This window comes from Pseudonaja textilis, chromosome 5 (assembly GCF_049901715.1).
Source record: "Pseudonaja textilis isolate UNSWEBS1 chromosome 5, rPseTex1.2, whole genome shotgun sequence".
Classification (NCBI taxonomy): domain Eukaryota; kingdom Metazoa; phylum Chordata; class Lepidosauria; order Squamata; family Elapidae; genus Pseudonaja; species Pseudonaja textilis.
In genome coordinates this window covers 18,795,334-18,811,432 of record NC_141994.1, presented here as the reverse complement: position 1 = coordinate 18,811,432, position 16,099 = coordinate 18,795,334, and positions in this window count along the sequence as shown.

Sequence of the window (16,099 nt, the reverse complement as noted above, 5' to 3'; positions counted from 1 at the left end):
GAGATCCCCGAAAACCTGAAACAATGGATGGAGCTGGCCATCCGGCAAGGGATAGCGCAAGAGCTTCAGCAGCTGGCCGGACTGGCCCCTCAGCCTGCGGCCCCTGAGGCTCAAGGATCAGCGGCCTCGCATGGTCAGGTAGCATTCCACGGGGATTTGACCTTGCCCTTGGGGATGGAGGAGGTGGAGACCCAGGAACCCGGGGGCCCTACCCTCTTTGGGGACGAGGAAGACCTCGAATTGGGGTCCATCATAGACAGTGAGCTCCTCTCAGGAGCAGGCCCCCTGGAGGGGGACATGTCGGAGGACGAGGGCCTCACTCCAGACCAGCCCGCGTTTTTGGGGCTGTTTAAACCGCACCTGTTTAGGCCTCTCCTGTTCAAGGCCAGGAATACCTCTGGCCTGAACCCTCCCGCTCCACCCAAGCCAGCGGCCTCGGGGGAACCTCCCGACTCTATCTTTTCCCAGCCCGTGGTGGAAACTGAGGTGATTCCTGTTCCACCCATCTTTTCCGACATGGTCTCAAGGCAGCTAGCCTCCTCGGGGGCCCCTCCCCCCCCAATGCCCAGGACAAGCGGTTTTTCAACCTTGAACCGCAGTTCTCTACCTTGCTCGATCCCCCTCCTGTGGACGAGCCCGTAGTAGGTCTAGCTTCCCGTTCAACTCCCAGCAAGTCACTCGAGGCACTCCAGCCCGAGGACAAACGAGCTGAGCTGGCCCTGCGCCGCACTCACCTTTCTGACGCCTGGGCAGTCAGGGCTTCCACTGCCGCGTCCTTTTTCATTAGATCTTCCATCAAGTGGCTCCAGCAGCCCAAACAGCATGTTCCCGCAACTAACCTCAGAGCGCAGCAGGACATCGCTAAGATCACGGCCGCGGCCGAGTTCTCGGCGGACGCCACCTTTCAGGCTGCAAAATTCTCTACCAGGGCCATTTCGTCCCAGGTCACCGCCCGTCGCCTGCTTTGGCTCCGCCACTGGCAAGCGGACGTAAAAAACAAGGCTAAGCTAGCATCAGCCCCCATCTCTGGGGGAAACTATTTGGACCGGTTCTCGATCCATTCCTGGCCGAGACCCGTAACAAACGCAAGTATCTCCCCTCTCTTTCTCGGAGGTCTGACTTCAGAGGTTCCTCTCCCTCTTTTGCCAAGGCTCTTCCCGTTCCTCCTCCTTCCCCAGGTACTACCAATCCTCTCCCTACAGGCCTCCCGACCGGTCGGAGCCAGACAGGTCCAGAGGCACCTCTTCCAGGAAGCCCTCCCGGGATCCGGGAGCGGACCGCTCCGTCGTTCCCGATAATGCAGTCGCCCCCAGGTGGCTGCCCCCCAAAAAAAAGGGGGAGAAGGAGAAAGCCAAATCCTCTTCAGGTTTTCGCCTAGTCAGTCACTACTCTGATACTCAACCCCTGCAAAACCATTTCTCTCTTCAGCCTTGCCCAAACTGTTGGGGAAGCTTAATCCTCATATCTGCATTACCTCTCTATCTCAAGGTTCCCGGTAGGTCATACGGCACCACGGATGCAGGCTTCTCGGCTGGGGCACTCTCGCCCTCCTCATCTTGCCCCAGGGCAACTGGTCGGCAACACATCTACCCCCATCCCATGCTAGCTGGGGATCCTCGCTGCACTCCCGGCCTTCCACAGCTTCATAACCCAGGTACGCGGACCTCTCGCTCTGGTCCTCACTACAACTCATATCCCCAGCCAAGGCGGCCCTCTGCCAGCAAGGCTCTTGAACGAGGCCGATCACCTTGCTGTTGGGCGGAACCGAACCTGGCCTCCACCAGGACAGGCCACAGTTCGGGAACACTGTGCATCTATGCAATTTGGCTCACCAGGGCCATCCTGATCCTAGCAGAGGGGCCCCTTCCTCCCCTCCCATGTCAAGGAGGTAGTCCATTGTCGGGTTCCCCACGGCGTATTCCTGCGCACCCTTCTCAGCGCCCATCCCTAGGTTCCCCCCCCCCCAAGGGGCGGGGAATCCCAATGATCCCCGGCCCTTGGATCCTAGGGCTCCTCCATGCCTCCCCTTCCATCGCTCTGATTCTGGAGTTCTCTCAGGGGGGCCCTTAACAAGGGTCTGTCTCGCAAAATCCCTAAGGCGTCAGATCGCTATCCTCGCAACGGTGGTTCTCCGGTCATTGAGGGTTCATCCCCTCAACCCCGTCTGGGTCTTCCTCAGGGGAGCTTCCCATCCTCGCCCCTGCCCATGCACCGTTTCGACCCAGGTCCTTAACAGGGCTCTGGCCGCTCTTACCTAGCCCCCCCCGGAACTCGCTAGGGAGGTTCCCTTACAGGGCCTCTCCCTCCGACCGGGTCTTCCTCGTGGCCTTCTCATCCGCTCGAACTCGGAGATGGCAGTCTCTCCTTTAGACAGGATCTTGCGTTTCTCATCCTAAGCTCACCTAGCCTCCTTCGTAGTCAGGGGCTCATTGTGCCCTCTGATCTGCATCTCTCGGTCTCATTGTGGTGCCCACATCCGTGGGCTACTGGATTAGGGCCGCCTCTGCCACCTGCAGGGCTACCATCTGGACAGCCCTATCTCCTTCATTAGGCCTTTTCAGTTGAGGCGTTGCACCCGCCGAGGGGTTCTCCTGACAGGCGGGTCCTCGGGGTTCCAGGAGAGGTTCCATCCCAGACGGGAGCCCGCCCTCAGGACTAGCCAAGCTTTGGTATGTCCCAACCTGGACACTCGGAACAGCTCTATGGAAAAGGGGCGTTGGTTCTTACCTGATACGCTTCTTTTCGTAGAGCTGTGGAGAGTGTCCAGCCCCACCCATAGGCCATCTGGTGGGGAACCTTGCTGTTCGACCGAGCAAACTAATATTTTTTTAGTAAGATGAGAATAGGGCCTTCCTTCTCGTCTTCGCAAAACTGGGGAGCGCCCAGAGGACCACGTGATGGTGAGAGGCGTTCCTCAATTTCAAGCTCAGCCTGTGAGAGCCGAGACTGGAGCTCCTCCCAACCTGGACACTCTCCACAGCTCTACGAAAAGAAGCGTATCAGGTAAGAACCAACGCCCCTTTTCATACAACAGCCAGATTGGTTTAGTGGTTAAGGCACCCGGATGGAAACCAGGGGGCAAGTGCTGACTGAGATAAGAAAGCCTCTGGGTGACTTTGGGCCAGTCACTTTCTCTCAGTCCAATCCTCTTCACAGGATTGTTGTTATGAGGGAAATACAGTGGAACCTCAGGTCGCAGACGCTTCTGTTTGCAGCCAAATCGGGTAACGACCAAAAAATCCACCCAATTTTTGAATTGGGTTACAATTCAAAAATCGGGTGGCTAACAAAACTGGCACCATTTTGTTTTTGTCTGCACATGCGCAGATGGTCGTGCTTCTGGTCAGGACCAAATCAGGTTGTGGCTGAAATCCTGGAATGGATTACGGTCGTAACCCAAGGTTCCACTATAGAAGAAAGGAGGTATAATGGATATGCTTACAAATAACTCAAGTCAGCAAACATATCCATCAGACCGCCTTCCTTCTATTTAAGTTATTTGCAAAATAACTCCATTCTAACTCACTGCATCTGTGTCTGGTTTGCCAATTGCACAATGGCAGATAGGACAGCGCTCCAGAGGGTTAATGTCATTGCCCAGAGGATTATTGGTTGCCCTCTCCCCTCTTTGGAAGAGCTTTATAGCTCCCACTGCCTAAAAAAAGTTCAAAACATTCTTAAAGATCCATCTCATCCTGGGCACTTTTTTTTTAACTATTACCATCTAGCAGACAGTACAGGACAATAAAAACAAGGACACTTAGGCTGAAAAATAGCTATCTCAGGGCAGTAACTATATTGAATTCTGTATAATGCAATATTAATGCAATATCAGGGGTTTTCAATTCAATTGTATAGAATGTGAAGGAGGTGTGTGTTGTGTTTTATTTTTATAGTTATAATGTACATTGGAGATGGCATTTTGTTGTATAAGGTGCAATGACAATAAAGTAAACAAATAAAATACATAAATAAATAATGGCAAGGTACAAATAACTAAGAAAAATAAACAAAAATATTAAAAACATAAAAAGTATTTTCTCATTTTTTCCTTCAAACTCAGGCCATTTTAGTTATGTTGTTTTTTTCACACCCTATATTACGCCCTGAATAATGTTAACTCTTCCTTCTTGTTCAGTTTATTCTAAACTGGGGGATCCTGGGAGTTGAAATCCACCCATCTTCAAGTTACCAAGATTTGAGAAAGCCTTATTAAAGTCTCCGGCTCTTTCTTCACAAGGAAATTAATCCATAAAAGATTGCCCTTCAAACCTGTTAACGCTAAATAGCTAAGTTGAATAAACATTGTGGCCCACAACAATGCAGATGTTTCATGTGGCATATTTCTTATTTATTGCACCCTTGGTATCTTTCCAAACCCACACTTAAGATCTTTATCATAAAGCTATCATATTTTATACCTGCCTAGCCCATTTTTACCCAGCCTTTTCTCTCTATCTTGCACAGCTTAATTTAGGACATTTGCTTAGTTTCTGCTTTGAATACATTAACAGAACCTATTATGTTTTCATGTCAAATCAAGGAATTTTTGCTAATCATAAGAATCGGTTACTGCTCCTTGTGTTGGCAAGGACTAACAATTCTGCACTGCAGAAGTCCAATGGATGACAGAAAGAGTTAGTATTTTTACAACTTTTTGTTGACATCCTACAACCCTCTGGAGCACTAGTATTTGTGCTCAGGTATGTGCAGTTAAAAAAAACCCCTCAGATGCCTGATTATTGCTGGAATCTTTTTAAGAGATCTGTGTCTAAGAAAGAAAGAAAGAAATTGCAATTTGTAAAGAGCCAATTATCTTGGGTTTAGGACAACTTGGCACGGCCAGGTCAGCACCGCAAGCTCGCCACCCACCACCTGTGATGACTCCCCTGGATGTGTCCCTGGATATCTCTCCAGATGTCAGCTTGGAGGAGTATGAACCAGTTCCAGGCACATCAGGATGGGAGTTGGTCAATGGCTCTGAGCATCTGGTTGAGAGGAATTTGGCTGCAGCAGGTCAGCCCTGAAGCTTCAGGTGGGGAAAGCACGCAGCTGCAGTCAATCAGTGATGAGGAAGAGGAACTGCCTTCTGCACCTGATCCAAGAACATGTAGGGCAGAGAAAAGGCAGGAGCAGAGAAGATCAGCCCAATTATTTGCGAAGAGGCAGCCTCATCCCTCTGGATGGGTTGTACCAGAAGCTGGCTATTTAGCACAGGAGGCAGATGAAGACGATGCTGGGAACGTGTTCATTTCCTAGCTGTGTTATTGTGATTCCAGCCTTGACTTTGGATTGTGCCTTATGAGCTCTGGATTTTTCTTGCCTCATGAGTCCTCTTGTGGATTTAATTTTGCCTGGTGGATTTGTCTTGTATGGGAAATTTTCAAGGGCCTGGACTCATTGGCCATAGCTGTTTGGACCAGCATTGGTCTATTTTGGGCTGGACTTAATTGGGACAGTTCTGGGGTTTGGGTGAAGGGAATTGCTGAGGAATACTAATAAACCTATTAAACCACTATTATATGTGTGTGCAAGTGACCAGGGCAGAACTCCACCAAGTCGATTTGGCCAACTCACCACCAAGTCACCACAGGAGAATTCCCCATGGCCAACTTGCTGTGGGGACAGTTTACTAAGGCAGTCGAAGGAAGAGCCGGGTGGGTGAACTGGGTGCAGAGCAGAAGCAGTGGCCAGGGGCGTCCCATTTTCATACTCGCTGCTACCACCATCCCTGGCTTCTTCAGCCCAGAGCTCACCATGGCAGCAACAGTGACAGCAGGTGTGTGTGTGTGAAAATGGAACACATCCGGTCACTGCTTCTTCCCTGCTGCCTGCCCTGCCCATCACTGCCACCGTCCCCAGCCTCTTTGGTCCAGAGTTTAGTGATGGTGGCAGGAGGGGTGTGAAAATTAGAAGTCCCCGGCCATCGCCATTACTCGGCACTCTGGCCACCTGCTTGCTCACTCGCCCACCCTGCTCCCACTCCAGCCGCCTGCGGTGAATTGTCCCCATGGCAAGTTGGCTGCGTGCAGTTGTCCTGCGGCAACTTGGTGGCAGTGAGTTGGCAGAGGTGACTTGATGGTAGTGGCGGCAGTGAGCTGGCCAAATAGAGTTGTCCAATTCCAAATTATCTTTGCTCTACTGACTGATCATGAGCTGAATGCTTTATGTGGGGCTTGACTGACTCCCAAGCGTCCATCTGGAATTTAGCTAAAGTTAAACAGCAAATGTTGAGGTGTTTGCTATACTACAATCTATAAACAAATGGTTCTGAAAAATATATTTTAGGTAGATATCTTAGATCAAGCATTTAATGATACTTGAATCTTATCAAAACTGTCATACCCCTATCGGAATCTGATTCAGAGGGGGAGGCTGAGCAGCTGACAGAGAGTGGGAATGTGGCTATGTTGGCTGTGGAAAAACGGGAAGGCCACAGTCTGGCTGGGCAGAGGAGAGGTAGAGCAAGGGAGAGGGAGTTTGGAGGAAGACCCAGACCCACCCCCTCTTCATACTAGGGCACACAGGGAGGAACAGAGAAGGGAGCAACATGAGTTGCGTGGCTTACGGGAGAGGAAAGGGCCCTGATTCCCTTCATTAGCTGAAGCTGGGAACACAGTGTTTAAAAAGGGAAGCTGCGCACAGCAACTTGTTGGAAGCAAATCGTGAGTTATCTGTTATTGTCGAGGCTTATCTGGGTTCCTGGTGTCTTCCTAACTGTGTGTGTTTTGTTGGCCTTTCAAGTCTGCAGTTCCTTATCCTGCCCTGTTAGGTTAATTGCTACAGCATGGGTTGTGTGGATTTTTATTTACAGTTTGTATATACATTGTTTTCAGACTGAATTTCCTCCTCTTAAAGACTGCTCTTGGAAGAATTTTTTCTCCAGCCGAAGATAATCTGGACATTGTGGGCAAAGTTAGAGGTATTAAAGGGACTCTTCTTACTTATGTGACTGTGTTGCCTTTGTGCCACACCGCGGGTCATCACAAAAACAGAATCCAAACACAATCAAAAGAGATGGCAACGACGTGTCAGAATGAACCCACTGAAATCCAAGGTCATTTATGCAGGAGAACATCCAGAATTTTGAATCATCTCTATAAGGTTGGACACTCTGGTGGTTGTTATGAAGAAAAGGTCTACATGAGCTATTTTCCTTAAAAAGCTGCTTGGTCAAAATTGAATCAATTTACTGGGTTTTTTTCCAACTTATGTTCACCAAATTAAGAAACCAATTTACAATAAATTAAATCGCAATCTTATGGGAGCCCCCAAAACATTGGACCTCCGTGCTTGGAAACATATCCAGGTCTTCAAGGATTTTCTAAAAACTGGCAGAGTCAGGCCAATCTACTTTGGGGTTTAGGTATGATGTAACTGAACTAAGTGAGAATGGATTTCCTCAGGCTTTCCATTATGAAACAATATACTTATCGTTGTTTCATGAGACGTTAGCCATCTGAAATGAGAATTTTTTTTTACAAATATATCAAAAATGAAACCTGACAGGTGTGTGTGTAGATGTAGGTGGGGGGGGAAAGTGCAATCCTCACTAATTTTAGGTTCACTGTGGAACTTGTCAAGGATGTCCATGTATGTGTGTGTGTGTGTGTGTGTGTATAAAACCATTCTGGCACAGCAATAGGCTAGCCCCAAATTTAAAACAGAAACGGCAGTGAAAGTCTGACTCACAGACGAACACAATACAGAAGCCTGATGATGGCAGATGAGATTCTGCCAAAACGTTGCTACAACTTTAAAAGTAGAACTATAATGACATGGGAAAATACCCGAACAAAGCTGAAGAACATACATGTAAGTACCTGCGAAAACTTAAGAATATATATATTTATATATTTATATTTCATTCATTCATTCATTTGGTTTGTGAACTGTTTACTTGTTGTATCAGACAATCCAGAGATATTCAATTCAGACAGATAACTGACAAATACAAGTTGTTAAAATATGAATATACAAATATATTACACGCCCTATTAATTATTATCAAAGCACTTTACTGAATTTTCTGGAGCTTCTTCAGCAATACAGCCCATTTCAAATAATTGGAACAAAACTATTATGCTGCCTATCGATGGTAAGATTTCTATGGAAACTAAAAAAAATGGGACTTTTTTGTGAGTAACAAATTTAAAAAATAAATGCTTTAAGCTGTATAACAGATTAATTATGCCAACAGATGGTTGAGAAGATCCATGAATGTTAATTATATACTTTTAGATGGATGTCTATATTAATTCCATTTAAATTAATTAGACTAATAAAACTTTTTATGGAATGTCAGTCTTCTTGTCTTTTCAGATATGAACCTCTTCCTGCAATGAAAACATTCAAAACTTAATCGCATTGCTGAATGTGATTGCTGTATAGCTTGACACACATGCACTTTTTAGAAACAAAAATATACTATTATGGATAAAATTGGAGCATTATTCACATCTTTGAAATCCTGGCAAGTATTTCATTCCAATTACAGTCTGAATTTAGTTGTAATTCCAATGTTAAACACAACATTTGAGTGTTACTAGGAAAAATATGTGAATCTAATCGCTTGCTGTCTCTGTGGAACAGTTCTTATTTTAAAATGATTGGAAAGCTTTTGTTTTCTTAAGGAAAAAAAGAAAGGAACTGAAAATGAAATTAGCGCCCTAGACAGTTTATTGCTAATTCTACCAAAAGAATGGAGCTTGCCTAAAACTGCCCAAAATACAAATTCCTTTCAAACGTGTCTGATGTTCTTAACGGCCGGAACAAAGTCTACAATTCTAGAGGTTATTATATTAGCCAAAGTATTTTTAAGAGGCTAAACCAACTATTCCGTTTAACTGACATTTGAAGAATCTTACGAAGATAAATATAGACAATTTTATTTTATTTATTTATTTGATTTGTCAATCGCTTACAAGGTAATAAGTATAAGTGTAAACATAGTTATGAATAGATGAAATGGATACATATAAGAAAAATAAAAATCAATGGGACAGGGACGGTAGGCACGTTGGTGCGCTTATGCACGCCCCCTACAGACAGACCTCTTAGGAAAGGGGTGAGGTCAATAGTAGACAGTCTAAGGTTAAAGTTTTGGGGGTTTGGGGAAGAAACCACAGAGTCAGGTAGAATATTCCAGACATTGACCACTCTGTTGCTGAAGTCGTATTTCCTGCAATCAAGTCTGGTGCGATTAATTTAGAAGAAAGAACTGAAGTAGACCAGTTCAGGCAAGTAATTTAACTCAGGTTTTTAAAAGTGTCTGTTTCTTACAATCATAAGATAAATGTCTATTGAACACTCCAGAAAAGGTTAAAGACCTTTTTGTGTTGCAAATTCAATCAGTTCAAAAGTGTGCTAATAACTTTTCAATCAGGTCAAAAGTATGCTAACATGCACAGTCTGTTTACATTGAATAGCACCATTAATATTTTAATAAGGGACATAAGATTTCAAGATGTTAAAACTATATTGCTAACATTGACATTCATCAGGTTTTGGAGAACTTTGGATTTATCATATTTAGATTATTGCAAAAATAGTGTTCTTGGAAAGAAACTTGTACGCCATATAACAAAAGTGGCTGGATCAAATTCAGGTAGCCCTCAACTTATTATCATAATGGATTGTGAAGTTACAACCGTAAGTTGTGTACTGGTCACTAAACAGGTTGTTCACATAACCCTGCCAATTTTTTTTGGTGACAGTTGTTAAGTGACCATTACAGTCACTAAGCGAACCCCATTGACTGCAGTGGGTTGTTGTTGTTGTTTTGCTGGAAATTGAAAGTAAATGTTGTTTGTGTGTACGTGTGTGTGTGTGTACCAGCCTACTGCTCATGTGACTGGGTTGCAAATAGGTTAGGTCAGGGCCAGTGGTGGGATTCACATTTTTTTACTACCGGTTCTGTGGGCGTGTCTTGGTGGTGTGGCAGGGGAGGGATACTGTAAAATCTCCATTCCCTCCCCACTCCTGGAGGAAGGTTACTTCAAAATCCCCATTCCCTCCCCACCCCACTAGCCTACTTTCCAGCTCCGTTCTCCTGTTCAGGGCAACAAAAGAAGATCTAGCCGATCAGCTGGGACTCAATGGGAGGCAGAAAATAGATAGGGGTGGGGCCACTCAGAGGTGGTATTTGCCGGTTCTCCAAATTACTCAAAATTTCCGCTACCGGTTCTCCAGAACTGGTCAGAACTTGCTGAAGACCACCTCTGTTCAGGGCCCAGTACTGGACTGTGGCCTGTGGGTTGGGGATCCCTGTCCTGCTTGTGCCTGAACCCAATATCAAAATCAGCGTATGGCAAAATAAGATTTTTTTAAAAAATCAAGTTACAAAATTAGAGTAAGGAAAAAGCAAAATTTCTAGTATTCTAAACCACAAGAACAATTCTTAAGAGATCTTCCCCAGAATTATAAAGTAGGCTATAAGATTGGCCCTGATGAGATCTCTGGAACCATATTAAAGAGATAGGAAGCCATGATTGGAATGGTAGTTTCCCTTTTTACTTCTCATCTTAACTTCCTCATAAGAGCAGAACTTGAGGTAAAGATCTTGGGTATCAATGTAGAGATATTCCCTAACCCCAAACCATTTTGGGCTTATAGGTAGATATCTATGCCACCTACGGTTGGACTTAAACGTAGTACACAAAATTATCGGCTACAGTGTCCTACCAGCCAATGACTACTTCAGCTTCAACCGCAACAATACAAGAGCGCACAACAGATACAAACTCAATGTAAACTGCTCCAAACTTGATTGCAGAAAGTACGACTTCAGCAACAGAGCAGTCAATGCCTGGAATGCACTACCTGACTCTATTGTTTCATCCTCTAACCCCCACTCCTTTAACCTTAAACTATCCACTATTGACCTCACCCCATTCCTAAGAGGTCTGTAAGGGGCGTGTCCTATTGTCCCCATTTATTTGTATCTATTTCCTGTATTCTTACTCAGGTTTATACTTATACCTATTATCTTGTAAGCGATTGACAAATCAAATCAAATAAATAAATAAATCAGTTAAAAGTCCACAGATCTTAAAGTTGCTGAGGTTTAGAAACAATGGTTGAAAAGAACAGCCAAACACAGCCAGGCAAAAAATTCCACAACAAAATCAGAAAGGCCAGCTTCACCAATTTGTGACACCACCCTGTTCACACAGTATCGCTGCCACTCTCCGCCTTCCCTGAAATGATTGTTTGATCCTTTGCTTAATCCTCCTTTAAAGACAATGCCATCTCTTCCAGAGCAGGATTAACATAAGTTAATTGCAGATTAATCCTTGGCAAACAAATCTCTTCCTCATCTCTCCAAGCCTGGTATATATTATAGTCTTCATTTCATTTCCTTGTCCTCTAAACAGGTTTAGAACATCAGGGGCCCACCTCATATTAGAAGGATCTCCAATTCGAATGGAAGTTGCTCTTCGGCCTCTGTGGACGCATAACAAACAACCAGACTTGCAATTCACCCTTAAAGTTACCACCAAAATAACAAAGATCATCACAGTAAGAAAAGTGAAAGCAGCATAAATGTCACCCCAAAGATCCGGTTCCTATTTCCAGAGAATGTCAATAGAGAAGTTACACAGAAAGGTTCCCACAACTTTGAATCAGGTTCTCCTCTCAATCTGAACTTATTCACTTGCCAATTTGCTTGGTTCCATGGAGCACCCAACCTAGTCGTGATCAGAGAAAGAAACAAGGAGATACAGAAAGGCAGAGAAATTTCTCACCATTCATGCTCCCTTCACCATTCATTGCATGTTGGATGGATGTCTTCAGAGAAGGTTCACATAAGGTTCTTGCCTGGGTCTCTTGAAGAGAAAACGAACTTTGGGTCCCTCGAAGTTCTCTGAACAACCATGGCTTATCAACCTCCCTTCTCCAGCGGCGATTGCACTGCCGATCTTGAGTTGTTCTTAATTTCTATCTGAACTCGTGCCAGAGTTTTGGGTGTCTCATTCTCTAGTCTATGCCATGGAGGCATGTGCCAAGAAGAGAAATGGGAGGGAAACCTTGTGGATGATTAAGCCCGAATAAAACCAAAACAAGATTTTATCAGTTGTCCCACTTTTTAGCCCTGGCAATTATGAAAAAAGCCCAACTTGCTTGAGACAACCTTAGCAAAAGTTGCAGGAAAGCACCAGCTCAGCAAAACATATTCCCAAGCAAACAAGACTAACTTTGCTTTGCTGAGATTATTCTGGATAATATTTCTGCAATACTTCCAGGGGTTTTTGAGATGTTGTAGACACATTGAAGGGAAGTGACAAGCGGTAACCTTGCTAATCTGGACTGATGTATTGGAGCAAGGGTGGAAAAAAAACTCCACAGGGAGAATGGGAAGAAACACAAGTGTCTTAAGATGACACTGGAAGGTTAGAAATGACAAAACTGCCAGAGGGAAGGAAGAGGAAGGCGAGCATTCTTGGCGGGAATCGTCAAGTGACCTACTTAGGCTCCTGCATACGCAATCCATATTTTTCTTTTGTGGCAATTACTACCATCATCGTAATCATTACCTCATGATTAATCAATCAGTTTGTGTTATGAGCTAATCGTGGCTCATCGCTTGAGTGGTTTGAGAATGAAACCAACCGGTAGAGTCCTTCTTTATTGTGCTTCTAATTCTGACAATTAAAAGCAGTGTTTTCTCAGGGCCGAAGTACACAACGTCCAGAAAAATCACTCTTTCGCATAGATTCAAAGCCGGTGCACGATTCCGCTTGTTGGATGAGGAGATTGGGTTTGTAAACATTTGTTGTTTTCTCACAGCTGCCCTCCCCTTTTTTTGCATTTAGGGGGACCAGAGGTGCTTTAAGGGGAAAATACCAAAGTGTCAGCCCCAGATTGATTCGCTTATAACATGCTGGGCGCTGCCTGAAGCCAATGGAACCTGTGCACTTTGAGAAACAACACAAGCTACACTATTCACCCAGAGCAGATTGATAACGGCATTGCCAAACAAGCTGTGATGCTTGAAGCAGGACCATGAAAAAAAGAAGTGGGACTTTGATTGCACAGTTGTGGTTGCCATCTTGAGTCTTTCTGAGACCCCCTCTTCTGCCGATGGCCCTAGTTTGCAAGGGGGGTGGGCTTCCAAACTCTGCAGAAAGTAGCATTAGAATCTCATCACAGAAACGCTGCTACAGAAGGGATCTGAGAACCAATTTTAAGGCCATAAATTCTTCTCTGAACCTTGACCAGGGATTGGAATTTAGGTGTGAATCTTAGTGTAATGGAAAAGCAAGGCTGTTGCTCACAGATTCCAGGAGGAGGAGGAGGAAAAGAATGGGAGAAGAAAGAAGAAGGGGAGAAGGAAAGGCGGGAAGATTCCCTCTGATGAGAAAAGGTCAAGCAATGGACTATATGTCACTACAAGCTCCAACTGTAGAAGATAACGCGCAAGATTTAATCCATGTAGGTGGCATCACTTGCAGGCAGTAGCGCTTAGTGAATAAGGCAGGGTGGCATCCATCACACAAACAAACATTGCAGGAGAGACAATTGCTTTCTTTAGTGAGCTCCCACACCCAGGATGTGTTGAGACCAATTTCCACAATGTTCAATTTGCTAATTTATTCCAATGCCGTGGCTTCGTGTTGCAATCTCTCTTGGAAAATTTTGAGCAACTTTCGAGGGTTCTTGGTGAATGCTAACTCTTGGGAGTGTTGCACCCATAATAAGGCAGCACCTGGTTGACTTATTCCCTCTTAGTCCTTAGAGGGAAGACACCAGGAAGTCCCAAGGCTTTTAGGCTAACTAAAACATTCCAGAACAAATAACTTCTGGGCAAATCTGCGCAAGAAAATGCATGGGTAGGGTCTGTGTGGTCCCTCAAAGGTCCAGTTTATCTCCAGGAGGGGAAGCTTTTTGTGATAACAAAATCTGTATAGCTATAACTGTCTGGTTTGGTTCTGCAACCCAACAGGACAGACACAGACTTCAGAGGATAATTAGAACTGCAGAAAAAGCAATTGCTACCCACCTGCCTTCCATCGAGGACCTGTATGCTGCACGAGTCAAAAAGTGGGCTGTGAAAATATTGACAGACCCCTCACATCCTGGACATAAATTGTTTCAACTTCTACCCCCAAAATTACAGAGCACTGCACACCAGAACAATTAGACACAAGGACAATTTTCCCAAACGCCATCACTCTGCTAAACAAATAATTCCCTCAACACTGTCAAACTATTTACTAAGTCTGCATTACTATTACTATTAATCCTCCCATCCTTCCTTTCACCCATCCCCTCCCACTTATGACTGTATGACTGTAACTTGGTTGCTTGTATCTTTACGATTTTATTGACTGTTTCTAATTCCTAGTATGATTAGATTGCTTATTTGTATCCTATGACTATTATTAAATGTTGTATCTTATGACTCTTGATGAATGTATCTTTTATGTACACTGAGAGTATTTGCACTGAGACAAATTCCTTGTGTGTCTAATCACATTTGGCTAATAAAAGAATTCTATTCTATAATGTAGAAGTTTTGACCCACAGACAGTCCGTCAGGGTTCATACTTTCTTCCATGTTTGACACAGCCTTTCCTGCAAAGCCAGTCTGGCTGAGCTTGGTCTGAGCAGCCCTTGGAGACCTCATGCTTAGAACATCTTAGATCACGCTTAAATACACAGTGTCCTTTTCTCCAGGGTGGAAGTGTAGGATGGGAAGGGAGTGGCTCCATAAACACCACTGTTTTTCTCCTGTAGAAAGAGCGACCTCTCATCTCCCTGTGTGCAAAGAAAAGCTCACAAGGAAAGAGCTTTTGAAAGGCCCATCTCTTCAAGTATCAAACACACCAAGGGAAGGATCTGCTCTGCACTGAATTCTGTTCCCATCCTTGATAAACTGGTCAAGAGATCCCTGGTTGTGTGGAGTGACTAATATGGTCCAAATAGGTTTGCCTCAGAGATGGTATTCAGCAGGTTCTGACCAGTTCTGGAAAACTGGTAGCAGAAATTTTGAGTAGTTTGGAGAACCGGCAAATCCCACCTCTGACTGGCTCTGCCCCCATCTATTCTCCGCCCCCCATTGAGTCCCAGCTGATCGGCTGGGTCTTCTTTGGTTGCCCTGCACAGGAGAACAGAGCTGAAAAGCAGGTTAGTGGGGTGGGGAGGGAATGGGGATTTTGCAGTATCCTTCCCCTGCCACGCCCACCAAGACACGCCTACCGAAACGGTAGTAAAAATGTTTGAATCCCACCTATTCTAGCCAAAGTAGATGCAATAGAGATATGTCATCCTTGTTTTCTTCATACAAAAAGCCCTCAGCTTCCAACTATTTGTTTAGCAACTTCTCAAACTTACAACAGCCCTCCAAAAAGCAACTCATGACTGGTCCCAGCATACTCCAGTCATGTGATCAGAATTTGAGCTCTTGGAAACATGGATTTATGTCAGGTGCAGTGTCTTGGGGTCGTGTGATTGCCATCTGAGACCTTCCCGGAAAGCTTCTGACAAGCTGTTGGTGGGGGAAACTGGGATCACTTAACAACCATGGGATTCACTTAACAACTGAAGCAAGGAAGGTAAAATCAGGTGCAACCTGCTTAACAACCACCTTGTTTAGGCACCAGAAATTCTGGTTGTGGTCATAACTCATAACTGTGGTCATAAGTCAAGGACTAACTGTACACTCTCAAGCTAGAGAGTCGACAGCTGTTAATCTTGCCCGGGTCTCATAATAGAGGCTCCATGACCTACCTAAAGAGGAGTTTATACTTTTTCTTATAAGTTGCTATATCCCTAGTAAAAAAACCAAACAATTGAAGATATATACTGGATGTAATTATGGAATCTACCTATGACTGCCAGTTCCTACCTGAAGGATGAAAACTGTCCTATGGCGCATCCTAGTGGTCACTAGCAAGTACAACAGCTTTTAAAATGGGCTTTCTAGACATAGGAGACCCCGGACTGCTTAGACCAAGTATCCAAATCAAACCATTTTACGTGCCGCACACACACACACACACATATATATATGTATACAAGATAATATTACTTATAGGAGAGAATATTGGTAACTTGGGGTTGAAGTGTGGCACCCTTGGGTGCTCTCTGAGCTTGG